Genomic DNA, 27845 nt, shown 5'->3' on the forward strand with positions numbered 1-27845 from the left:
AGAGGAAAGCGTCTCAGGCTCATATCTCGTCAGGGCCACTTGGACTGTTCGGGGTGCTATCCAGTGACACTGGGTGGAGTAATGGCATCGTTAAAGCCACCCATCGGTTCAAATCTGCGCTAGAGTCCAGTCTCTGTGTTTGGATTGCCGTTTCCCAAGCCGCCGTCTCAGCAGCTATCCATTTTTTGAGGTCATTCCACCAGAGGGCCCTGTTCGGTCCCCTTGCACTCTTCCAGCTCATGGCGATACGTCTTTTCGCTGTTATATATGCCAAGTCCTTGAGTTTATTTAGGGGCTTGTTCTTGCTGGTCCGTCGGTAGCTTCCCAATATGCAGGCTGCCGGCTCATCGGTCACCAGCTCGATCTCAGCGGTCCCCATTTTTTCCCTTACGCCGCTCCAGAACTGCTGAACTATCGGGCAGCTCCAGAACATGTGGGTCATTCCCGCCCTAGGCTCATGGCATTTGGGGCATGTTTGAATTGTGGCTCCCTTGAAGTTCGATATAACTTCGGGCGTGAGGTAGGCTCTGTTGGTGACATATAGTTGTATGAGTTGGAGGCGGGCATTCCTAGAGATTGCCTTGTGGTAGTGTGTTATTTTCCCCCATGATTTGTCCTCAAATTCGATCCCCAATTCGCTCTCCCATCTACTCTTGCTTTTCAATACGTCATTTGTCGTGCTCTGCAGGAGAGTTTCGTATATTCTGGAGGTTTCATGGCCTCCTTCAGCAGCGTTTAGCAACAGTTCGATAGCCTCGTTTTCCTGAAACCGATTGGCGGCCTCCGGCCATCTTTCCTTCAGGGCTGTCATTACTGCTCCATATAGCAGGAACTGGCCCGGTGGCAGGCCAGTGGATTCGCAGAGGTCGCCGAAAGCCACAAATTCTTGCTCTTGGATGAGGTCCCCAAGCACTGCTACACCATATGGTTCCCACAGCGTGCGTGTGTCCACGTGACCCCATGAGGATTTCGCCATGACAGCTGCGATGGGGATCTGTGGGGAATACGGGTCCGCTGCCCCTATTGCCTTGCAGGCCCTTCTCCAAAGCTGAGTCCCAAGTTTGATCAGGTAAGGGAGGCGTTGCGTGTTTCCCCATCTAACCCAGAGTAGGTCCCTGAGTAGCAGTCTCGGCAGGGCTGGCTGGAGGAGTCTAGTGTCAGCAGTGGTCTCATCTGCCATCCAGTGCATTACGTGCCTTAGTTGGCTAGCCAGGAAGTACAGCTCAAAGTTGGGGATTTTTAGTCCCCCCTTCTCGTAAGGCCTCTGGAGAATGTCTAGTGCCACCCTGTGCCTGCCGCCCTGCCACAGAAATCCCCTGCAGAGCTTGGACAGATCTCTAAAGAAGGTAGAGGGGATGTTAAAGGGTACATTGGTAAAGCAGTGCAGTAGGCGTGGGAGCGCCACCATCTTGAGGAGGCCCGCTCGCCCGGCCATTGAAAGTGGGAGCTTCCCCCAGAACCCCATGGATTTCTCTAGCGCGTCCTTTGCCCTAACCGTATTAAGAATGTGTTCAGTGTTTGGGTGGCGATGGATGGTGATCCCCAGGTATCTAAAGGACGTGGCTTGCCATTGGAGGGCTAGCGGAGGCAGGGAGCCGTACCCCTCACTGTGGAGAGCAGCTAGGGGGTAGAGACAGGACTTGTCTTTATTTATCTGTATGCCCGTAAGTGTGTGGAAGCAGTCTAGTGTCTCTAGGATGTAGGGCAGGCGGAGCTCGGGATCATGCAGGTAGAGCAGCATATCATCTGCGTACATAGAAATAAGGTGTGATACCCCATCTAGCTTGATGCCTCCGTCCCCGTACTCCTGGCGGAGGTACGCGGCCACCGGTTCTGCGGCTATGATGTAGAGCATGGGGGACAGGGGGCATCCTTGCCGTGTACCTCTGTGAAGGGGCCATTTACCGGAGTAGGTCCTGTTAGTACGGACCCTGGCAGTGGGGCGAGTGTAGAGCAATTGGGTCCATTTAAGGAAGGCAGGTCCAACCCCCATCTTGACCATGGTGGCGTACAACCAATCCCATCTGATCGAATCAAAGGCCTTAGTGGCGTCGAGTGATGCCACAGCGTACTTCTGGGGCTTCCCTTCGGTGCCATGTATGATGTGGTGCAATCTACGTAAATTTTCGGTGATGGAGCGTCCTGGCACGTATCCCGTCTGGTCCTGGTGGATCAGGAGGGGGAGTGCTCTGCGCAATCTGCTTGCTAATAGTGCCGCGAGTATTTTGCTATCGACATTTAGCATAGAGAGCGGTCTATACGCTCCACACTCCGTCCCATCTTTGCCAGGCTTTAGTATAGGAATTATTATTGCCTCGCTCATAGAATCCGGGAGGGAGCCCCGCTCAAAGGCCTCGTTGTATACCTGTGCGAGCAAGGGGGCGATGGTCTCCTCGTATGTCTTATAAAATTCCCCGGGAAGGCCGTCCATACCCGGCGTTTTACCCGAGGGTAGTGTTCTGATTATAGCCTTCACCTCGTCAGGTGTAATGGGGTCGTCTAGGGCTTCCGTCATCTGTGGATCTAATCTGGGCAATTGTATACAGTCTAGGGCGTCTTCGATTCCGGTGGCCGACGAAAGGGGGGTCTGGGAGTAGAGGTCACGATAAAACTCGGAGAAAACCTCATTGATCTCTACCTGTGTGTGCGCAGTGCCGCCATCAGGTTTCCGCACGTGACAGATAGGGGCGCTGGGGGTCTCTCTTTTATATAGCCAGGCAAGGAGTTTGCCAGGTTTGTCTCCTAGGGCGTGTGACCTTTCAACGTGCTTAGTGTAGCTCAGTTTCCCGAGTGTCTCCCAGTGGGTCAGACAGGCCTGTCGCAGTTGAATCATTTCTCGCAGGCTCTCGGGGGTTACGTCCGCTTTGCTTTCTAGCTCGCCCAGTTTCCCCTCTGCCTCCGCCAGGGAGTTCGCGACAGTTCTCTGGGCTCCCCCCACTGCCATCAGCATGTCCCCTCTCATAACCACCTTATATGCCTCCCACGCGGTACCAATGCTGTCTACGCTACCCAGGTTAACCCGCCAGTATTCATCTGTGCTGTTCTGTATATGGTCCCGGAAGGCTACGTCTAGCAGGGCCTCAGCTCGTAGTCTCCACGTGGGAACCGGGGGTCTAGGCGGGTGCATCTCCCATGTGACCATTAAGGGGGAGTGGTCCGACAGGACCCTAGGCAGGTACTGTGCATCGCTGAAAGTGGCCTGCCACTCGCAACTTACCATCATGTAGTCCAGCCTAGTGTAGACTTTGTGTGGTGGGGAGTAGAAAGAGTACTCACGCTTCTCCGGGCCCAGCTCCCTCCACAGGTCGCAGAGCGAGAGTTGAGTCATTAGCTTGAGCAACACTTTGGCTGGGGGGGACGGGCGGGAGTGTTTGGCATCAGATCTGTCCCTGAGCGGGTCGAGGGTGCAGTTGTGGTCCCCACCCCAGATCACCGTGGAGTTTGCATGAGGGCCTAGTCTGGTGTATAGGGAGTGGAAGAAGGGGGTGGCATCATGGTTTGGGGCATAGGTGCTAACCAGGCACAGCTCCCTCCCCTCCACCGTACCCCGCACCAGGGCCATCCTACCTTCATCATCCGTCTTGGTGTCCGTTATCCTGAAGGGGACGGTCGGGTCTATCCATATCAAAACCCCCCTTGCGTATGAAGAGTAGGAGGATCCAATCAGGGTCCCTCGCCATGTCTTGGCCAGGGCTTTTAGTTTCTCCTCTGTTAAATGTGTTTCCTGGATCATGGCAATCCTGACTTTACAGCGCCTTAAGTATGTGTGTATTCTGCGTTGTTTCACGTAACTGTTCATGCCTCTGACGTTCCACGTCATTATTTTAATCGTTCCGGCCATGAGCATGGTTGGGTCCAATGTTCCCCCACTGTCTCGGGCGGGGGGTTTAGTTGGCAATGTATCTGTGATAAGGATGTCCTGGGGTCTCGGCGTTTCCCTTTCAAAGTCCCAACGTGGGTGCAACTCCTCCGCAATTCCCTCCCCCCCAATAAACTTCCCAAACAAAAAACTGGTCTAACGGAGGGAACCCCGTCATGACTGTCCCGTTTCCGCTCCTTAGGACCAAACATGGTCGTCGGGTGCCCTACGGGCGGGTAAACGTACCCTAAAAGAGGAATAGAACTCCAGGGGGTTGAGGGAGCTGGTGCTTCGGTGTTCCGCGTGGTATGATCCGTTCAGTTGCTTGTAGGGCGCGATTCCGTGTCGTTGTGCATCTGTGGAAGAGCTCTTTTCGTTATAGTTACGATGGGTGGTTTAGTTCTGCTTACGTCTCTTATCTTCGATGTCTGGCAGTTGTTGCTCGTCCATCCAGTCACGAGCGAGTGCCGGGGTGTCGAACAGGAGGGCCCTGTTGTTGTGTAGTACCTTTAGCCTGGAGGGGTACAGGAGCATGTATTTCACCCCGGCCGCTTTCAATCTAGCCTTAGTGTATATGAACTGGGCCCTGTTCATCTGTACTTGGAACGTGTAATCCGGGTAGATCGCAATCTTGGCCGAGTTCCTCTGGATCTGTCCTCCCGAGCGCGAGAAGGCCAGGATGACCTCGCGGTCTCTGTAATTTAGCACCTTCGCTATCATGGGCCTGGGTGGGGCGCCCGGTGGCGGTTTCTTAGCGAGTGATCTGTGGGCCCTCTCTATGGTGAATCCCTGTGAAAGTTTCCCCGCTCCGATCTCTTGTAGCAGGAGATTTTCTACGTAGTCGGTGGGGTCTGAGCCCTCTATGCCTTCAGGTAGGCCTAGCAGCCGGATGTTATTTCGGCGGGCCCTCCCTTCGGCCTCCTCCGCTCTGTCTTCCAGATTCTTAACTCTCTGCCGTAGGCCGTCTACATCGTGTAGGAGTTGGGCCTTTGCTTCAGTATTTTCTCGTACCTGGGTCTCCAACGTCTCGGTCCTGTCCGCTAGCGCACGGACGTCTTGGCGCAGGAGCCCCAGGTCGATGGCCACGGCATCTATCTTGTTCACTATCGTTGCTTGGAATGAAGCGATGGCCTCCATGAGTTGGGTATTGCTGGGTTCGGTCGGCGCCGCGGCGGGGCCCGGGTCCTTATTAGCCGTTGTTGCTTCGGGGCACCCAGGGGCTGGGTGGTCGTTAGCCGCATACACATCCAGGGTGGTCTGTCGCTGTTTAGATTTGGCTCCCCTGCCCGTAGATCTGTCCAGGCTGGCCATGTTTACAGGTCCCCGGCGGGAGGGCCGCGCGCCTGTGTTTTTCCCTCGTCTCAGCGGGCGGGCCCGGTTCACTCTCCAGTCCCCGTCGGACCCCACCGCGGGGCCACTATATATGCCCTCGCAGGGACCGTCTCGAACCCGGTGAGGCCTCCTTCGATCTTCCTCCGGAGCCTCTTCTCTCTCACTTGCGATGGGGGCGCGGATCTCCAGGCCAGCGCGGGGCTCCACGGGCTTAGTAGGATGCGGCCGCCATCTTGGTCTCAGATTACGCCGTTGTTCGCAAGCCGCGTTTAGGTCTTTTAGGGCCGCGATTTCCTTGTATGAGAAGTCCAAGGGCCTCCTGCAGGCTTCCACCACTCCTTCGATGTTTCTGCGGGCTCAAGTGTTGCTTAAGTGTCCCGTAAAGCAGCTTATCGATGTCCTTCGAGCGGAGCTCACCAGAGACGCGTCCACTCTACATGGCGGTTAGCCACGCCCCCCCGAGTTCCAGATCTTGATCCAGTGTAAAGGAGGTTTCAGTCTGATCTTTTGGACTATGCCATCTATCCCCAGTTCGGCCCTGACTGGCAAGGAAGGTGCAATGTATGGTAGCCTCAGTAGGAATTTGAAAATCTTATTTTTTTTACCTCAATGCTATTCATTTTTTGATAGCTCCATATTTCTGCCCCATATAAAGCAACTGAACTACCTGTGCACTATAGACTTCAATTGCACCCGACATTATTACTCTGTCACTAAACCATTTTTTTTAGAGGGAGTGCATTGCCTGCCCTCTGTAACTTAGACTACAACAACTTTTGTCAATTTGTGAATTCCAGTGCATTGAATCACTAATTCTGATGCCAAGTAAGTCAAATTCCTTTACTATTTCAACCACAGTGAACTGGATAGCCCAGCCCCTTTGATGAGTAGCAATTACCCTGGATGGGGGGATGCAGACTGTATTCATACATCAATAATAGAGCCAACTCAGGAAGTTGGCAAAAGAAAGACTGTTTTAATATCAATTATCTAAAACAGGGAGCATAACTGACATCAACGAAATCACTCGATCCTCTTACTCAATGCATTTAAGAAAAAACTGTGATTTTATAAGCAATACTCGTCATCAATGACATTTAAACTACATATGTACTAATGTCATCCTGTATGGAAAACTACAAAAACCTACGTGCATGGGTGATTGGCTCTGAGTGAACATCTAAGTACATGATCCATACTAGTCTAAACAAGTGTAATTATTATTAGGTTGGCACTCTAACCTCCTTCAGTACTTTTCCACCTACGTCAAGTGGCCTGCAGGCTGGCCATCAAGGTGCTGGTGAGGTTGCTTTAACATTAGCTTCCCACCAATTAGCATATCAATCTATCATCAACTGAGTGGTCTACTGTCAATTAGGCTTTTAGAGCTTATCCTTGAAAGTGTTCTGAGCTCTGAGAAATATAGGGAGTGAGAAACATGATCTGTCTCTGTGCGTAGGTGTGACCATCTCGTTTGTCCAACTTCATACTTCCACGTTACTGAAGACACATGGAATCGAGCATTTTCGTGCATTTAATATTATTTTTTAACAGGCCTCTGACATCTTCCTTGTTATGTTCATGCCTTCTGAACAGGAGTTTTGTTCTTTCACACAATTTTGTATCCAATATCAGTTCACACCAGTTCGATAAGACCTTGGATTCTTTGGCTCGTTCAACCTTGTCTGCTGAGATTCACTTGTAATTCAATTTGCTTTTTTAACTGTGACACATTAGAAACAAGGCCTTCTTGCTACTGTCCAACGTAGTGGGAACATACATAGTTTGCTCATTCATATATAGGTATACGCTGGCGCTTGCTGCAATGTATTCACTATAAGCTTAAAGCTAGCTTTCACGATTACTTTGCTGCTTGCGTTTCTCTTGCATCTGTACACGTGTAAAATATCTTAATATCTTCATCTGTTTCTGTGGCATAAGCTTCTTAACCTTGATCCCAAGATGTCACTTATCCTCGATACTTTCTTGATGCCTTGAAGAATATCTATATTCTCTGGTCTCTGCATCTCTTCTATGTACATCATCTCAGCTCTGTGTGACGTATACTGGCGATGATTAGTGATGTTACCATTCATCCTTGCCACGTATTGGCTCTTATTCTTCAGGGATTTAATTCAAATGGTCATCATATTTTCTTGTATGCAGGTATGGTTTCCTCAATGGGAACCTTGCCTCCAGGAGTCTCTTTTCTGTCAGTATTTTCACTGGTACTGGACAGAGTCCATACTTTGCTCTTTGTCAAATCAACTGTTCTGTGTCTGTCACATACTTTGGTTTCCAGCACACAGGTAAAAGGGGTGGAACGGTTGAGGTGGGGGCACTTGGCTCCTCCTCCTCTACACTCCCCCCTCTGGGTCATTCATCGCCCACACTCTCATCATCTTTTACATCCAGACATTTTGGTCTGAAGAAAAGCTTCTTTGGGACCCATATCTTTATGACTTCCTTCAGGCATCCTGCTGTTTTCACATGCTCATCTTTGTCCATGTCATTAGACTACATTGTCCACTTGGACTACAGTAGATCCATCTTCCCACATACTTCTTATTATTCTTTGGATACAGGAGCTTCGTCCCCTCAGGTGCATAGATACTAGCTTTCACAAAGTCTCTGATTTCTCTGGAATTTCTCTGGAATTTCATCAGCATGTCTATGGCCTCTGTTAAGGTTCCATTCTCATCATCATGATAAGGTATAAATGTGCAACATGATTCTCTGATTTTTTGCACAAACACCTCCATCCATTGCTGTAATCATGTCCAAGACGTATCTGTTGTGAAGAGTCATCAGTCGTATAGCTCTCATCTCTTCTCTGTTCGCATTGAATCCCTTTATTGTAGTGTTAATTGTCTGCAGCAGTTCCCATCTGGTAATCTGAAGCCACTTGGTATGTGCTCCAACCTAGATACTCAGTATGGAGATCAACATGAACACAGATGAGGTCTGGTGGAACAGCCTGTGCTCATATTGTATGGCTTCTATTGGCTTAGCTGAGAAATAGTTCTCTCTTTTGATCCTCTTTATAAACGCAACAGATCACTTCTTCCTCAGGTGTCCATCTGCATTCGGGAAACTGTCAAGGTGTAAATCACTTTTTGGAATCACCAATTCTGGAACATGAACATTTACTATAGAGCAAATTCCTCTCCAGTCTGCAGGCAATCTGATATAAGGTCTGGCTCCACATGCCCAATAATGATCCATGATCACTGCAGTATCAATGTTCATCTTTGGTGCATCAAAGATTCTGTCATGGTTGTGATTCTCTCCAACTGTTCTAGTGCCATTATTTTTGAAGTACAATTTTGCTTTTTCTAACGGAATTATTTGCAGGGGTCCTCCTCTGTCTTCGACCCTTGTCAGTAATTTGGCAATGCTCTTCCAGAGGGGCTTGCATAGCACCTGCACATTCCAAACAGTTGATTCAGGATGATCATACACCATCCATGCTCTGCAGATAACCACTCCTTCTTCCCAACCATCTGGAGACAGCACAGATCCCCAGATCTGTATTTGGACTCTGTTCTTCCAATGCTTGATGTTGTTTTCCTTGGCTTTTCCTGGACTGTCAAGCTTTTTGTTCACCTCCTATCTGATTTCAGCTCCTTTTTACCCCAGGCTTCTCATATCTGATCACATGATTCTTGGTGTGTTCTCCGTCTCTTATCTTTGTATGCTGCACATAGTCATCTTCATCTAGATATGTCCATTCAGTTGCCCATTTCATGTAGGCATCTCGACCCATGAACTGGCCTCTGGTTTAGCAAAGTGCTGCGTGCGAACAATAATGAGCAGTCTCGACATCTATTTTGATAGCGATGAAGATTTTAGACTTCCTCATACTGTATGGTAGGAGTGCACACACAAAGCATTCCTCATTCGAGGTGCTTCTTCCCAATTCTTTTATAGGTTGATACCAGATGTTATTTCCTAAGTGAGCTGTACTGTCCAGGTAATCATTTAGTTCAAAATCATGTTCTTGAGCGTTCCTTTTAGTTCCCATTCTCCTCATGTGACCTTCCATAATCATGTCATGAACCGTACCAGCATACTGTCTTCTTTATGGATAAATAATAGGCACATTTATCAGTGGAAAGGGTACACCTACATGTGCTGTCTGAGTAGGAGAAAGTTCAAAAGGTTTCGTCCTCTCAGTATACCATTTAGGCGTGAATATGCCTCGCAAAATCTCCATGTGTGTCTGTCTTCTAGGGATTATCTTTGGGTCATTTATCACAGGACCAGGTGTGTTTGCATGCATTACCTGTATAGGCACACCGTCTAACAACCTCTTGTCTTGCCTGTCTTGCCAAGCCTGCTTTTTGTGTCCAAACAGAATTTCTACAACACTTCTTGCATGTGAACGATTGCTAATGGCACGTATCTCAGACTCAGGTAATGTGTCATCTTTCTTTGGAACTGGAATAACTACATAGGGTCTTGGGTTGCTATTAGTTGCCACAATTGCTCCTTCCTCCTGCTCAGGATGATTCACTGGAGTCTTAGCTCCATGTACATCAAAATAATATGATGTGTGAACTGTGAGTGAAAGCAATGTAATTATGAATAAAATGCAAGCATAAATGATGCCAAGGTATGTTAAATTACAGCATCTACTTTGTGGACAATGTGGACATCTCCCTGTGTCAGGCATAACAAAATTACTGTTGATGCTACCCATCTTTATTGCCTAAGGAAGGAAAAAGTAATATTGAATACATCAGCATTATGTACTACTTCTGGAAGCTGCTGTTTTGACTTGGCAATTTCATCCTCGATCTACTGTCTGCTTACTGGATGATAAGAAAAAACTCTCAATCTCTCTCTGGAACCAGTTTTTAACCACACGAAATGTGGATGCCTCTCCAGCAAGAAGAAAAACGCTCTCAGTATGTCTAGACAAGTTCAACGACATACACTGGCTCACAGTCCACTCCTCAAATCTGCTTTAGACCAAACGACACAATGAACTTTTTTCAGCATGAAACAAGAGTCTTTCTTTACCAGCAACCTCTTGATCTGTCCCTCGAAGAAAAGTTTCACACCACCGACCTGTGGGTTCACTCGGAGTATATGCTCACTTGGATTATAATGGCTTCCAAGATTGCATTCAAATTTGCATTGTTTCTAGGATCCCTTAGAAATGTGAGCACATCTGTGTGTCTTCCAACAAGATGTAGGCACTCTTCAATTAGACAAAAGAAAACCCTACTGACAAGTCTGTGTGCAGCATCAGTTGATAGGGGCATTGTTCTCTCCCCACTGTACTCAGGTAACTGCAAAACATTTTCAATAATTGCTGCGAGTAGTCTCCTTACAATAGGACCATTCTTAGGATCTTGCAGGAAAACACGAATATTAGATGTTCTCTCCTCAATAGCCGGATAAGAGCGCAGAACAAAGAGAACTTCAAATACGACCCTTGAAACGTTGTGATTGGATAACACCATGGGCAAATCCGAACAAAAACTCAGTGTGGAACAAGTCGGGATACTGCACTCTTTTCCACTTGTCGAAACCACGATCAGAATCTGGCATATTTCTCTTCTTATCAAGGCTTAAGCATGCCTCAGTCCAAAGTTTTTAACAAGCTTCTATGGCTTTAAGAACAAATCATTTTTCTTTCACCCTGAAATGACAGCACAGAGTGTTCGAATCAGCTTCCCTTAACTCTTTCAGAGATGGCTAAAAGAGTGTCCCGAACCAAGCCACAGTCCAATTAACTCTTTCACTTTCGTTGGCAGCTTCTGCGTCCTTCTTCCTCATCATAGATTTCGTCTGCACGTGCTGTGGTTCTTCCCCAATGCTTGTACTTGCTTCCTGTAGGGGTGTGGACAGAGGGGTTTCTCCAGCAAAGATCTTTACATAGTCTAAGAAAGTCCAAGCATGCCTGCCCTGCACTTTGACAGCAGACGGCGGTACAATGAACGGACCTCTGTAGAAGGGTTCGTCCCACTACTTCCTTGTATGATTGTGGATTAAGACAGCATCTCCGGGGGAAAGTTGGGGAACATGAAATTCTTGAGATTCACTTGTTGAAGCATCTCATTCTGTGTTCTGTACTACCCTACACCCTTGTCACTGCAGCAGTCCTGAAATGACAGATATACTGGAAGTCATACAATTCAAATAGTCACACAATTCCATTCCTAGCAAATCTGCAGTTGGCTGAGCATCACTTCTACCTCTAGATGGAGGCATTAGGGGTGTTCTCATTCATTTCCCTGTCACTATCTCGTGGGGCGTGAGATGGTGGTCAGAACCCGGTTGGTTCCTTAATGCATATAATGCCAGTGGTAGGCAATGCAACCACCCTTTCTTCAACGTAAGCTTCAATTTGGCTATTCTTTCATTGAGTAGGCCGTTGATCCTCTCACAAATTCCATTTCCTTGTGGATGATAGGCCGAAGAAAGTGTGTGCTTTATACCAAGCAACAAGCTGATCTGCTCAAACGTCTGATTCACAAAATCTTGGGCCATTATCTGACCTCATTACTTCACATACTCCCCATCTTGGAAACACTTCTGACGTTAAAAATGTAGCTGCACAGGTGGAATCTGGGTGTGTACAGGGACCTGCTTCAATCCACCTTGAAAAAGGACACACTACAACAATCATGTATCTATATCCATTACATACTTGTATCATGTCGACATAGTCGATATGCAAATGCTGAAACAGGCCACTGGGTCTCAGAATAACTCCCCTAACTGTGCGCAGTGTATGCCCAGCCGTGAATTTTTGACCAACTATCCAATTTGTCATAAAAAAATGCAACTTACTCTATCAGATTTGGTACAAACCAATCATCAGCAATAGTTGAAGAAAGGTTCTCTCTAGTTGTGTGTGCAGGGTAGTGTAGCTGTTCCAGAACCACCCTCAATAAGGCTACATGTATCACCGGTTTACAAGTGCTGTCTTGTCGCCACAATGCTTCAGAGGGGTTTAAAGAACACCCTTTTCGCGACCACAAATCGTTCTCATCCTGAGGTGCTTCGCCCTGAACCTCCATAAACTGCGTTTTTGACAGATCACTATATTTTTCAAACACATTCATCAAAACAACCATTTTCTCTTTTACATCAGGTATTTCAAAAGTCATTATGTTTTCTCAACATCCAGCGAGTTTTGCTTCATCGTCTGCTGCTTGGTTTCCACGTGAGATAAAATCTGCCCTTTTAGGGTGAGCTGTGCATTTAACAACTGCGATGGCCACTGAGAGTTACAGTGTCTTAATAAGCCTGTCCAATAAGGTGGTGTGCTGCAATGGAGTGCCATCCGCTCTGAGGTAGTCCCTCATTTTCCATGCGTGCTAATCCTGCATGCACCATTGACGTCACATAGGCGGAGTCGCTGTACACTGTTACTTCCTGGTCTGCATGATTCTTGAGTGCAACAATCAGCACCACTAACTCTGCAGCTTGTGCCCAATAGTGAGACGCGAGTCTAGCACTTACCAATGTCTGAAACTCCCCATTGGCTGTGTGTTTTACCACAGTGGCACCCGTATATCTCTGTCCATCATTTTGATCGATTCTTGAAGAACCATCAATAAATACAATTTCTCCACCTGTCAAGGCATTTTCTTTTATCCTGGGGATTTTGTCATATAACTCTTCGTAGTTTGAACAATCATGCGCATGCTCATCCTCTGCCAGTGGTTCAGCTATAAACATGGCAGGGTTCACTATTCTGCGTCAAACTATTTTGATTGCTGGATTTGATATGACTACCTTATAAACAGAAGCCCTCTGAGAAGTCAACATCCATTTTGGTTTCTCTAGCATGGCAAATAGTGCGTGCTCAACAAATAACGTCATAGAACATCCCATCACTATACTTGCAGCTTTATCTATGGTGAATGTGGCGGCTGCCAGCGATAGTTCACATGGGAAGTGACCCCTCATTACTGGGTCCAAAATCCAACTGTAATATGCAAGGGGCTTGTACCCCAATGTGGTTCTCTGCGTAAGGACTGCTGTCATAACAGTGCCATCTGTATGTGGGAATAAAAATAATTCCTCAGCATAATTAGGAATCCCTTAAAACTGGAGCTGTGCAAATTGCTTTTTTCAGCTCTTCAAACCCTTCTTCCATTTCTTCAGTACACACAATTTTTTCCTGTGTTGCCTGTGCTTTCTTTAATGCCTGCAATAAAGGCCTTTTATATGAGCTGTAGTAAAAGACCTAAGCTCTGCCATAATTACATAATCCCAAAAATCTCTGCATGTGCTTTATCATGTGTGGCTTTGCAGTTTTCAAAATAGCCTCAGCTCTCGCAGGAGTAACCTTCTTTCCTTCATGTGAAATCTATTGGCCAATGTAAAACACTTCTTGTTGACAATACTGTAACTTTTCTTTGTCAACCTTATATCCTTTGTCAGCAAGTGTAATCATCAGCTGAACAGAATCGCGTCTGCACTCTTCTTAAGTGCTGCAAAGCAAAATGTCATCCACATATTGCAGGGCAGCACTTTCCAAATCAATATTGCTCAAGTCCATTTGCAGGACTGTATTGAAAATCGATGGAGACTCACAATACCCTTGAGGTAAACAACTACTTTTCAGACGAGTTTGTCTGAACGTAAATGATGTCAGATCCTGCAAGTCTTTGTGCAATGGGATTGAAAAAAATGCATTTTTCAAATCAACCACTGTGAAACATCGTGCTCCAACAGGTATATTACATAAAATTGTAGCCGGATTAGTAACTAGAGGGAACTCGGCCTCTACAATCTGGTTTATTGGCCTAAGATCTTGAATTAAACGCCACAACCGCCCCTTTGATTTTTTTTATAGGGTACACTGCTGTATTACATGGTGACCCTGACGTCACTAAGATGCCGTGATCCATCATAGCAGAAGTCATCTTAAAAATACCTTCATCTGCCTCTTGAGACATGGGATACTGTCGTACTCACGGTAAAATTGCTCCGGCTTTCAATTTAATCTTCACTTCTCTGACCCCCTTCAACAGGCCTACGTCATAGGGACCTGTAGTCCATAATGAAGCTAGCACTTTTGCCATGTTTTCATCAAAATATTCAGGACGTTGTTTTGCATCATTTTCTGAGGCACCTCTCGTTTGATTGCTTTCACTCAATGAGTAATACTCATGTCAAATATCACTTTGTCATCAGATGGTTGATCTCCAAATAGATCATCATCAGTGACATCAGTTAATCTGTAAACTTCCCTAATGGCAATTACTGCACACCATCGTCTGCCTTTGTCATCATTCCCATCAAGCAAAGCCATTTCACCTCGCACTATGGCTGCTTGCAACTCTAAGGGAAAAACATGTCCTTCTTCTTCACGCATAAGTATCTTTGGCCTAAACAAAAATTCATCAAGTATTCTCATTGCTCTGCCCACTAGGCCTGGTAGATGTGTCAATAAAATGCGTTCTCCATAATGAAAAACTTCTGGTTCTAAAGGTATTGCTATCATGTCTACTTGTCCTGCAAATGCCATAATAATTTCACTCACATTTAAATAATGTATTCCTGGTGTTTAACACACTATGCCTTCATCGGTAAACGAGATTGTCATATTCAGCTTCGTAATCAAATCTTGACCCAATCTATTGACAGGTGTCTGCCTGGAACATAGCAAAGGCACCTTCATGTCGCATTCTCCTATAGAGACTGGTAATTCTGCAGTGAAAGGAACTCTGTTTGTAGCTCCTGAAAAACCTTCAGTATTCATGGCAGTGCCAACCATTGAAAATGTTCCCTCTTGTATACATGAGCTTGTTGCACCCGTGTCTACTAATAATGAAAAACCTTTGCCTCCTATATTGATGTCTACCCTCAGTTCCTCGTGAGGATTCGGCGTCACAGATAGTACTGAACACATCAAGTCTCCCAGTGAGCTGTCCTATTGTAGGTACAGCCTCATTCCATCACCTGTAAAAGGATTCCCTCCATCGACAGTGACACACCCTATTATAGGAGTCGTTAATTGCCCTGTACTTTTGCTCTGCTGCATTTGCATGGGCGAGTGCTGCAACTGCTTCCTCTCTGACTCTGTCTTCTTCTTTTTTCTTCATATCCCTTCTCTCATTTGCCCTGCATATCTCCTCATCCTTTCGTCTCTGTATTCTCTTATCCCTTAACTTCTGTTCCTCTTCTTTTATTTGTTTTCGTTCTAACCTTTCTTGCCGAACGATTGCTCTCTGTCTGTTATCACGCTTTCTTTGCTTTTCTGTTCTCTCCTGTTTTCTTGACTGCTCTTCTTAGTATAACTGCTCTCGCCTTTGCCTAGCCTTCCTTTTTACTCCTTCGTCTTTCAATCGTTCCTCTATTTATCTTTTTTATCTTGCTCGTCTTGATCTTCCCATTGTCTTACATCCTCAATGACTTTACCATCGAGTTTAAGTAAAATTTGACCACCCATCCATTAATTCTGTAAAAGGGCTTTCTCATCAGCTCTGTCGCTTTTTCCTTTCCATCTCTTTATTTCTCTTGCTATATCTAGAGATGTACTTGCTAGATCACTTCTCTCTTTATCGTGTCTTTCATTGTCCCTCGGGACCTCAGAGATTACATCTCTCTCAGTGTTTTTCTCCATACTCTCGTCACTACCTTGCATAGGTGACTCATATGCTGGGTTGCTATACCCGGTCGCTGCTTTAATCTCCCTCATTGGGTATAAACCATAGTCTTTCTCTTCTCCTATTTCGGGTTGGGGTGGGAGGCCCACAGAGCTCCTCACCGCCCTGTTTGTTTACATTAAGTATCCAATCTATAGAAGGTGGTTCATCTTGCTCCTCTTGGTACATCTTAAAAAGCTCCAAACTAGCTAATCGCTTCTCTAGCTTCTTCCCAGTATACGTTGCATGTAAATATGTCGTTATATGCTGGCTGCAGAACTGCCTTTCAATAGTGATCCTCCTTGTGGCCACAGCATAAACATTTTATTTACGGTTCCTTTAACCCATTTGTGCACAACATATGGCCCGCGGGCCAGTTGCAGCCCGCCATGCTGTTTTGTCCGGCCCACGAGGCACAAATACTTTCCTAATGGAGGGCGGCCCGCAAGCAGCATCGGCCGCCCTCCATTATGAAAGTGTTGTCTTCCGGGCCGGACAAAACACTGGCCCTCATTGGCTCAGCACACACGCACCACGTCGCTCCTAAGAGCCAGGTAGTGCAAGTGTGCTGCACCAATGGAGGGCCAGCACTATGGCTGGCGTGGTCCATAAGGCTTGATGCCGGAAGGCATTTCAGCCTTGGACCATGCCAGCCGTAGTACGATTCCAGTTACCTCGCCAGCGTTCCAGCATTCCAGCTTACCTGCCTTCCAGCCTTCCAGCACGTCACCGGTAAGTGGTCTGTTTGCGTTTGTGTGTCGGGTCTGTTTTGCTGTATGTTTGTGTTGTGTATGTTGGGGTGGGGGGGTGTCGGGTGTGTATGAATGTTTGGTTTTGAATGTTTTTTTGTGTATGTTGAGATGCGGGGGTGGGGGGGTGTCGGATGTGTATGAATGTTTGGTTTTGAATGTTTTTTTTGTGTATGTTGAGATGCGGGGGTGGGGGGGTGTCGGGTGTGTATGAATGTTTGGTTTTGAATGTTTGTTTTGTGTATGTTGAGATGCGAGGATGGGGGGTGTCAGATGTGTATGAATGTTAGGTTTTGAATGTTTTTTTGTGTGTGTTGAGATGCGGGGTTGAGGGGGTGTCGGATGTGTATGAATGTTTGGTTTTGAATGTTTTTTTGTGTATGTGAGATGCAGGGGTGGGGGGGTGTTGGATGTATATGAATGTTTGGTTTTGAATGTTTGTTTTGTGTATGTTGAGATGCAGGGGTGGGGGGGTGTCGGGTGTGTATGAATGTTTGGTTTTGAATGTTTTTTTTGTGTATGTTGAGATGTGGGGGTGGGGGGGTGTCGGATGTGTATGAATGTTTGGTTTTGAATGTTTGTTTTGTGTATGTTGAGATGCAGGGGTGGGGGGTGTCGGATGTGTATGAATGTTTGGTTTTGAATGTTTGTTTTGTGTATGTTGAGATGCGGGGGTGGGAGGGTGTTGGATGTGTATGAATGTTTGGTTTTGAATGTTTGTTTTGTGTATGTTAAGATGCGGCGGTGGGGGGGGTGTCGGGTGTGCATGAATGTTTGTTTTGGATTGTAAAGAGTGTGTGCTGATTTGGGGGTGGGGGTTCGGGTCTGTATGGGTGCATGTTTGAGAGTGTGCTGATTTGGGGGGTGCTTGTCTGTATGGGTGCATGCTTGAGAGTGTGTGCTGAGTTGGGGGGTGGGGGGTTTGGGTCTGTATGGGTGCATGCTTGAGAGTTTGTGTGCTGATTTGGGGGCTGGGGGTTCGGGTCTGTATGGGTGCATGTTTGAGAGTGTGCTGATTTGGGGATGGGGGTTCGGGTCTGTATGGGTGCTTGTTTGAGTGTGCTGATTTGAGGGGTGGGGGTTCAGGTCTGTATGGGTGCATGTTTGAGAGTGGGCTGATTTGGGGGTGGGGGTTCTGGTCTGTATGGGTGCATGCTTGAGAGTGTGTGTGCTGAGTTGGGGGTGGGGGGTTTGGGTCTGTATGGGTGCTTGTTTGAGAGTGTGCTGATTTGGGGGGTGGGGATTCGGGTCTGTATGGGTGCATGTTTGAGAGTGTGCTGATTTGAGGGGTGGGGGGTTCTGGCCTGTTTGGGAGCATGTTTGAGAGTGTGCTGATTTGGGGGGTGGGGGGTTCTGGTCTGTATGGGTGCATGCTTGAGAGTGTGTGTGCTGAGTTGGGGGGTGGGAGTTCTGGTCTGTATGGGTGCATGTTTGAGAGTGTGCTGATTTGCAGGGTGGGGGGTTCGGAGTTGCGGGGTGGGGGGTTCGGGTTTGTGCCTGATTGAGAATGGGCTCCAAAAGGTTATTGGAACACAAAGGAAGTCCACACATTCAGAAATATCTCACAATTCCAAATATAAGGGCCTCAAACATGGTACACATCCATAGCAGAAAATACAAATGAAAGATATTTTTCATTCCAATTCGATTGTAAATCTGGATGGGAGGAGAGGGCTGTTTGGCTTGTGAATAGGCATTAGACAGGCATTTGCTAGAAACTGATATCATATACCCAGATAGTCACACCATTTAACAGCGGTTGGCATGCTACTGCCAGGTAAAATTGTGGTAGTGCCTGAGAAATGTCTATCCCCTGCCTACACAAAAAAGAAACCTGTTGACTTTGCCAATGCTTATTTGACCTCTGGGAACTTTACTGAAACATATCACCTTCTACATTTACAAAGCCACACCTACTAGCTTGTTTTCTTTGTGACTGCTTTAAACTGTGTACATTATGTAATTTGATGGTATTATTATTGTTATAGGTCTTATATTACTATATTTGTATGCTGCTCCGATCCACTCATATTTTATTTGCATCTAATAAAACTGAAAAATATATAAACATATAGAGATCTATGTGCATTAAGCTCAGTTTCATACTGTGTTACTGCCCCTCACAGTGCTCGTTCACAAACCTTCCAGCCTCACATTCTGCAAGGCATTGCAACTAAACCTCGATCAAGCGTTTGAGACCCATTGAGTGTGGGTAATTGTTACCTTTCTCCAACCCCATCAAGCATTGTTCAGGGGGATAGATGCACAATGAAATTGATTAGAGAAGGTAACTGCTCTTTGAGGACAAGCTTAACTGCAAAAGGACACTTGCTGCACATTACGAATCATACATTCAAGTGGACAGTTTGAGTTATTTGATCCAGATTTTATGGAAGGAAATGGCTTGCAATATTCAAACTGGTAGTACTCCCAGAAGAACCTATTTCTCTGACGCAATATGGTAGAGCTCCTGTCAGTTTTGCCCTGGCCAGGAAGAAACTGAGATCAGTTTCTTTGTATGTTCACTAAAGTAATTGGTCATCCTGTGATAATTCCTTTCAAAAGCTCATAATTTGGGAACAGCTTGTGCTTTGAAATGTTATATATTTTTTAAAGAATGTCCTCAATTTCCACCTTGATCTCAAACATAGCAGTTTGATATGCTATGCAGCCCGCTATTCCTGAAAGTATCCATCAATAAGTGCATGAAAAGGTATGCTGGCAAGGCTATGTTCTTTATCTGATCTTGTTCTTTTGTCGCTTCTAGGATTCTCAAAAAAGTATATAATTTGTATATACTCTAGACTTGGACCGTCGTAGTGGGAGCATAACGGTGAAGTTCGTAACTTTATCCACAGATGTCCCTGCCAATGTTCAGTGCAGTAAAAAAAAGAAAGATTGACCAGGAGCACCGTCAATTTAATCTCATTTGTCTCGAACGCATAGCAGTCCCCAAGGAATATAATATCCGCTGCCATTGTGAAACAAAACATTCACAATATAAGGATTTGCAGGGGGAAGCAAGAATTAAGAAAGCTGGGAGCTAAAAACACAGCTGACTAAACAACAGGGTGTTTTTGCCCAGAAAAACAAAAAAGAATCTGAATGTGCCACCTTTGCCAGTTATAAGGTTGCACAGCTTATTGCAAGATCATTTTGTCCTTTCACATATGTGGATTTAGTTAAAGACTGCCTGATGGAGATTTGCGAGGCAGTGTGTAAAGAAAAAAAAGATGCTTTTACAAATGTTCCCCTTTCATGTATGAGTATCCAACGGCGTATTGTAGACATGGCTGACAATTGTTACAGCCAACTGAAAATGCGGTGTAAGGATGTCAAGTTCTTTTCAGCTGCCCTTGATGAGAGCACAGATGCAAGATCCCTGGTATCTTTGCATGGCAGGACTACTGGTGCTGACATTTTTAATGGCTTTCAAAAAGTCATTGATGATTTAAATTTGCCATGGGATGCTTTGGTAGGTGTGATGATTGATGGGGCGCCAGCCATGGTTGAGGAGCAAAATGGGTTTATTGGCTGCTTGAAAAGGCACTTGGGCGAGAAGGCTGTCCATTAAAAAAATGCGGATTATGGTGATGTCCTATATCACACCAATGTTCGATGGCTTAGTCGTGGCAATGTGCTGAAGCGATTCTTTGCTTTACGGCACAAAATAAAAGCATTCCTTAATGAAAAGGGAATGGACACTTCTGTCATGCAAGATATTGACTGGGTAGCTGACCTTGCTTTTCTGACTGACCTGACAGGCCATTTCAATGATTTAAATTTAAAGTTGCAAGGAAGCCAAAATCTCATATCGGATCTGTTTGAGGCAGTTTGTGCCTTTGAAATAAAGTTAGGGCTTCTGACAGCCCAACTGGAGAAAGGGATGCTGGTACACTTCCCCACATGTGCAAAGGTTTTCCCCTATGACAAGGATGTAGGATGGTATTGGCATGTGAAGGTCCTAAAGGAACTGCAAAATGTTTTTGAGAATCATTTCTCACAAATCAAATCCAAGCGAGCCTCTTTTAAACTTTTTGCAGACCCTTTCTCAGCTGATGTTGACAGTGTGCAACTTGAACTGCAACTGGGACTGATTGAACTTCAGTGCTGTAGTGCCCTCAAAAATAAGCACAGAGAGATGCCTTTATTAGTCTTCTATCAGTCTCTGGACACTGCTCAATTCCCCAATCTGTCACAGGAAGCATTAAAGATGGTATCTATGTTTGGCAGTACTTACATTTGTGAGCAAGTTTTTTCACAAATGAAACTACATAAATCCAGCCTAAGGACAAGACTAACTGACCAACATCTCCATGCTATCCTGAGAGTAGGAACAACCTCACTGGAGCCCGAGAGACAGAAACTGACAGCTGAGAAACGCTGCAATATTTCTCACTGATCAACTAGTGTTTGGTTGGGGGTTGAGGGAGCCATGGGGCATATTGTTTGGTTGGGGGTGAGGGGGGCCCTGGGGCATAGTGTTTGGTTGGGGGTGGGAGCCATGGGGCATAGTATTTGGTTGGGGGTCAGGGGGGCCATGGGGCATGGAGTTTGGTTGCGGGTGAGGGGGCCATGGGGCATAGTGCTTGGTTGGGGGTGAGGGGGGCCGTGGGGCATAGTGTTTGGTTGGGGCTGAGGGGGGCCATGGGGCATAGTGTTTGGTTGGGGGTGGGAGAAATGGGGCATAGTGTTTGGTTGGGGGTGAGGGGGCCATGGGGCATAGTGTTTGGTTGGGGGTGGGAGCCATGGGGCATAGTGTTTGGTTGGGGGTGAGTGGGCCATGGGGCATAGTGTTTGATTGGGGGTGAGAGGGCCATGGGGCATAGTGTTTGGTTGGGGGGTGAGGGGGGCCATGGGCATAGTGTTTGGTTGGGGATGGGAGCCATGGGGCATAGTGTTTGGTTGGTGGTGAGGGGGGCCGTGGGGCATAGTGTTTGGTTGGGAGTCAGGGGGGCCATGTGGCATAGTGTTTGGTTGGGGGTGAGGAGGGCCATGGGGCATAGTGTTTGGTTGGGGGTTAGGGGGCCATGGGGAATAGTGTTTGGTTGGGGTGAGGGGGCCATGGGGCATAATGTTTGGTTGGGGGTGAGGGGGCCATGGGGCATAGTGTTTGGTTGGGGGTTGCGGGAGCCATGGGGCATAGTGTTTGGTTGGGGGTGGTGAGGGGGCCATGGGGCATAGTGCTTGGTTGGGGTCAGGGGGCCATGGAGCATAGTGTTTGGTTGGGGGTTGAGGGAGCCATGGGGTATAGTGTTTGGTTGGGGGTGGTGAGGGGGCCATGGGGCATAGTGTTTGGTTGGGGGTGAGGGACAAGGGGCATAATGTTTGGTGGGGGTGGGAGCCATGGGGCAAAGTGTTGCACTCCAAGAGTGAACCCAATAATAAAGCAAAAACAGGCACAGTTAGGAGATGTACATCCTTTGCTTTTTGAGGAAACCTGACTCAACGAAGGCCATACTCCTCTTGGGCAACCCAAACAGCAAACTATAGCAGTCCAAAATAACGGGATGTCCAATCAAGGGTCATTAAAATATATGTAATTTAATTAAACAGACGATATATAATAACTAAATAGAAATAAATTATAACAATGGAAAATGTGTAGTACAAAATGTAAGTTTGAAATGCAAATAAAAATCGTTACCCCTCAAATACATATTCTTTTTCCATGTGTTTAATACAAATTGGGGGTTGAAAAAGCCTCCTGCCACGCCCCGCCTACCGCCCCGCCCACATTTACTTTTCGGCCTCATGTAAGGTACTTTCGGCCCTCTGTCAAAATCACTTGTGCACCCCTGCTTTAACCCATTCCGCACTGTACTGTCTACGCTTAGGTGCATGTTTCGGCAACTGCTTGCAGAGATGCACCAGTGGAGTAATATCCTCCATTCTCAACTTATCTACTCTTAACCTGTTTGTCACATTTGTTTTTTAATCACAGATTTAAGTATGTTTTCATAAAAGTAATACAATATGAGCCAGCACCAATCGTCGCAAGCTCCAACCCTTTTAACCACAATTGTTTAATTTAATCTTGAACAAAAATAACCACCAAGTTCAATTATAACCAATCATTATTTTTTTTCTTCTATTGATAACGTCATTGTTTTTAAAACCACATAAAACAAACAGACAAACTCAACTGGTCACATAAATCTCATATGATCTTTTCTCAAAGACTTGTCCTGCCCACTAAAATACTTCATACGAAGTGTACACTAACCCCTTTAGATTCGCCTTTAATCAAATCTGTTTTCTACGTGTTGGGACTCTGGGTTAACATTTCTTCTGTTAATTTTGCAAAAAACGCAAGCCAGGGCGTATTCTCTTATCATGGCCTCTCTCACGACTACATACTGCTTGGCCACGCTGAAGTCAATATCTCATTCCCCATATATATATTACACTCTTACTCTCATGTTATATTTTATCCCGCCACCCTTCGTTACTCACTTTGTTTCTTCACTCATCACCCATGCTTTTCCAACTCACTCAGCTTTTTACTCACAGATATCATTTTCGTCTTCTGACTCTCTGGATCGTCCACCTTTTTTACTGCCTCTTCAACCTTCCGATGGATCAACTTCACGTAGATGTGGGACGGGATTCTATGGAAAGTAGGGAACGCGTCACACCCAGCTTGCAATGCTTTTCAAATTACACTAACAACTATCTATGGGGTGTTTCACGTCCTTTCAGCCGAACAGCAAAGGTCGTCTTATATTGCCGAAACTCTAAAGTTTACTCATATCAATGGCTCTGAACCATCCTCTCACTACCAAGTGAACTGGATAGCTCAGCCCCTTTGATGAGTAGCAATTACCCTAGAGATGGATGAGGATGCAGACTTTATTCATACATCAATGATAGAGCTGACTGAGGAAGTTGACAAAAGGAAGAAAGTTATAATATCAATTATCTAAAACAGGGAGCATAACGAACATCAACGAAATCGATCGATCCTCTTACTCAATGCATTTCAGAAAAAACTGAGATTTTATAAGCAATACTCATCATCAATGATGTTTAACCTACATATGTACTAATGTCATCCTGCGTGCAAACTACTAAAACCTATACGCATGGGTGATTGGGTCTGAGTGAACATCTAAGTATAGGCTCCATACCAGTCTAAAAAAGTTTAAATATGTGATTGGTTACATAACAACTAGCCCTCCCCTAAAAATGACCACTATGAATGTCACTAAATACACAACGTACCATTGGTTTACACAACTATAGGACGCCTAATTATGTGCTCCTCTATAATTGGTAGGCACTCTAACCTTCAGTACTTTTCCACCTATGTCTAGCAGCCCGAAGGCTGGCCATCCAGGTGCTGGTGAGGTCGCTTTAACATTAGCTTCCCACCAATTAGCATATCAATCTATCATTACCTCAGTGGTCCACTGTCCATTAGGCTTTTGAAGCTCGTCCTTGAGAGCGTTCTTAGCTCTGAGAAATTTAGGGAGTGAGAAGCACGGTCTGCCTTCCTGTGTAGGTGTGACCATCTCGTTCGTCCAACTTCATGCTTCCATGTGACTGGAGACCATGGAATCGAGCCTTTTCGTGCATTTAATATTATATTTTAATAGACCTCTGATGTTACTTGTTATGTTCATGCCTTCTGATCAGGAGGTTTGTTCTTTCACATGATTTTTCATCCAATATCAGTTCACTCCAGTTTGATAAGACCATGGTTTCTTCGGCTCGTCCAGCTTCATCTGCTGAGATTCACTTGTAATTCAATTTGATTTTTTAACTGCGACACACTAGAAATGAGGCCTTCTTGCTACTGTCCAACCTGCTATAATACGTAGTGAAAACATCCATAGTGCTCTCATTCCTATATTTGAATACGTTGGTGCTTGCCACAATCTATTCACTATAAGCTTGAAGCTAGCTTTCAAGATTACTTTGCTGCTAGCTTTTCTCTTGCATCTGTACACATGTAAAGTAGTTTAATAACTTCATCTATTTCTGTGGCATAAGTTTCTACACCTTGATCCCAAGATGTCACTTATCCTCGACACTTTCTTGATGCCTTGTAGAATATCTATATTCTCTGGTCTCTGCATCTGTTCTAAGTATGTCATCTCAGCTCTGTGTGACATATACTGGCAATGATTAGTGATGTTACCATTCCTCCTTGCCGCTTATTGGGTCTGCTTCTTCAGGTATTTCATTCAAATGGCCATCATATTTTCTTGTACGCAGGTATGGTTTCCTCAATGGAACCTTGCCTCCAGGAGTCTCTTTGCTGTCGGTATTTTCACTGGTACTGGACCGAGTCCATACTCTGCTCTTTGTTGATTCAACTGTTCTGTGTATGTCACATACTCTGGTTTCCAGCATACACGTAAAAGGGGTGGAACGGTTGAGGAGGGGTACTTGGCTCCTCCTCTACAACGGTATAAGAACCTTTTAACATAACATTTCACCATCAATATTGACCTTACCGCAGTAATCTTTAAGTCCTTGTCCTTTGCCAGTGTATTAAAGGTAACTAGTTGATGCTGCAGGCCCACTTGAGTCTTAGATAAAAGAATTGCTTGGTCACCCAAGAAAAGAGTTGCTAGTCTCTAGCCACCAAGTACTGGGGCATCCATGTCAAGATTGTTGATTTCTGTAATCTGGCTGTTTATATACAAAAAAATAACAGGTTCCCGGACTGACTCCCACGTTGATCGTAAAGGGAACAGTATATCGGATAACATGGCCTGTTCTAACTCTTTCAAAATCATCAGCATGTGTCAACCGGGTCTGCAATATCCTCTTATACCTCAGAGAGGAAAGACTCCCAGTCCACCCCTTCCTCTTCACCTGATGAAATAGATGAAGAATCCAGTCTCTTCTTCAACCTCCTGCTTGGTGGCTCCTTCTTTTTTTTATGCAGATACGGTCTTCCTCTAGAGGAAGGCTCCGTGTCCCCAAGTTTCTTGCGGTCCGGTGACCTCTCTCCCGAAGCAGCCAAGTTCTGTGGGGAAAAAGCCTGACAGCACAAAAAAAACCAGAGATAGGACAGTCCGATGGTTAGTAGCTTCGGGAATGTGAGAATCCTTCGTTTTCAGAAAGGAAGCAATAGGATGCCCTCGGACAAAGCACCAGTAGCTGGACTGCTCTATGTTATGGATTGGAGCACAACTACAGAAGGGTAAAAAAATAGAAAAAGCCAACAGAAGGAGCAGGACCTCGGAAAAGAAGGGAAAAAAGGAGGAACACCAGATGGTACCGAGAAGATAAGCAATATTGCAGGAAGCGCACCGGAAAAATAAAAAGGGCGCACTATAACAAAAAATGAAAGGTAGCAAGGTGCAGGATGGGGGGAATGAAGGAGAAGTCTGGGAAAAAGAAGCCTGGAAGAGGATAAGAGGAAAACAGAATACAAACAGAACTCTGCAACAGGTGAAATGATACAGGAGCGCTTACAACAAAGGAGAAACTCAATGGAACGTTGCAACGCGCTGGTCGCCGAATGCTGAAAGAACAAAAGCACTCGGCGGCGGCCATGTTTCAGAAAAACTAGACCGCTGGCTCAACGTGGGAACTACGTGGCAGAACAATCAATGGCGACGAAGTCTCCATCGATTCCATAGGCACCAGTTCCCCGGGGTATGACAGTATACAACAGCCTAATTGCATTCATCAGGACTACAGAATTTCCAGAGTTTCCAATAAAAGCCACAGTTTAGGTCAGGAAACCAATTAAAAAGCTGCTAAGTAAATACTTTGTTTTTTAAGTACAACAAATGTATGCAAAATCTTTTGAATCTGAATTACTTGGTCAGTAGTTGATATCCTCTTCGTGAACCAGGCTTGCAGTGCAGATATTAAATGATGGGTAAATCACCATTCTTCCAGCCTAATCTGTAACATTTTGGCAAAGATTTTCCTTAGTGAGCCTAATAGTGAGATAGGACAATCATTTTGCGGTGAATTTTGTGGTCCCTTCTTGTCAACTGGGATTAAAATAGCACCATACCAACTATGAGGCACAGTATTAGCAGATATCAATTCATTAAAGAATTTGGTCAAGAAGGAAGTCAAAATAGAGGGCTGTCCCCTCAAGACATCGGCAGGTATAAAGTCTGGCTCCAGCGCCTTTCCAACAAATATAACAATGCGTACCTAAAATGGTGCTGGATAGCGCTACTTGCATTAAACTGGCTTTTTTGGTGTTCCTGAGCATCTGTCGTGAATCAGAGATGCAACGTAACTTTAATTATCGACAACATTTGAAATTGAACATTTTCTTTGATGTTGCCAGAATTTAGAATTAGATGAATATTGAAAAAGCCATTATTCTATCCACCAAGAGGCAGACCATAGAGCACCCTGCATATACATGTACCTTTAAGAGCCATAAGTAGACAACTCACATTAATTTATTGTACGTAAAAAAAAGAATATCAGACTAAACATGAATCAGGGGATGTAGGCTGGAGCACTGGAAAAACCTGTCTGTTGCTACCCAGATTACTTGTACTATCAGTGATTTTTGAAATATCTCCCAAACACAATACTCCCTTTTCCCTAATTCAAGACCCTTTGTCTGGGCAGATGACCTTTGGTTTGTGGGCAGGGCCAGTGTACAAAGGTGCAAATCATCTTGCCTGTGTGCAAGATTTTGCCCGAGCTGAGATTTTGAGTTGCTTTTGTATCAGTATGAATGGAAACAGGAACAGACATGCTCAGAATAGAAATTAGCCTTGCATACTGTAGTATCATGCAATATCAAAGGGTAGGTCAGTGCATAATGAAGTATGGGGAGAAGGTGGTGATCGTGTAAGGTTCTGCAGTGTTTATCTTCATGTGTCTGCTGTGAAGTGGTGAGAGTGTTTGCCTCTGTTCAGAGCAGGGTTTGATTCTCAGTTCCTCCAATGCCTTTTGGATTTGGAATTTATTTTTAAATGCATGTTGGTGCTTATGTTTTTGAAGTATGGGGAGAAGGTGGTGATCTTGTATGTTTCTGCAGTGTTTATCTTCATGTGTCTGCTGTGAAGTGGTGAGAGTGTTTGCCTCTGTTCAGAGCAGGGTTTGATTCTCAGTTCTTCCAATGCCTTTTGGATTTGGCATTTATTTTTAAGTGCATGTTGGTGCTTATGTTTTTATGTTTTCAAACAATTAAAATACATAAAAATTAAATAATATACATCATCATCTTTATTTAGTCAGATTTCTCCATTAACAAATTACAGCTTCAATTACACTATCACCTCATTACGAGTGCTACCGAATTACTGTCAAACTTGATTGCTCCGACCACCATTTGGTCCAGTGGTGTTA

Source organism: Ambystoma mexicanum, chromosome 3p, assembly GCF_040938575.1.
Source record: "Ambystoma mexicanum isolate Mex_15411 chromosome 3p, UKY_AmexF1_1, whole genome shotgun sequence".
Taxonomy (NCBI): Eukaryota; Metazoa; Chordata; class Amphibia; order Caudata; family Ambystomatidae; genus Ambystoma; species Ambystoma mexicanum.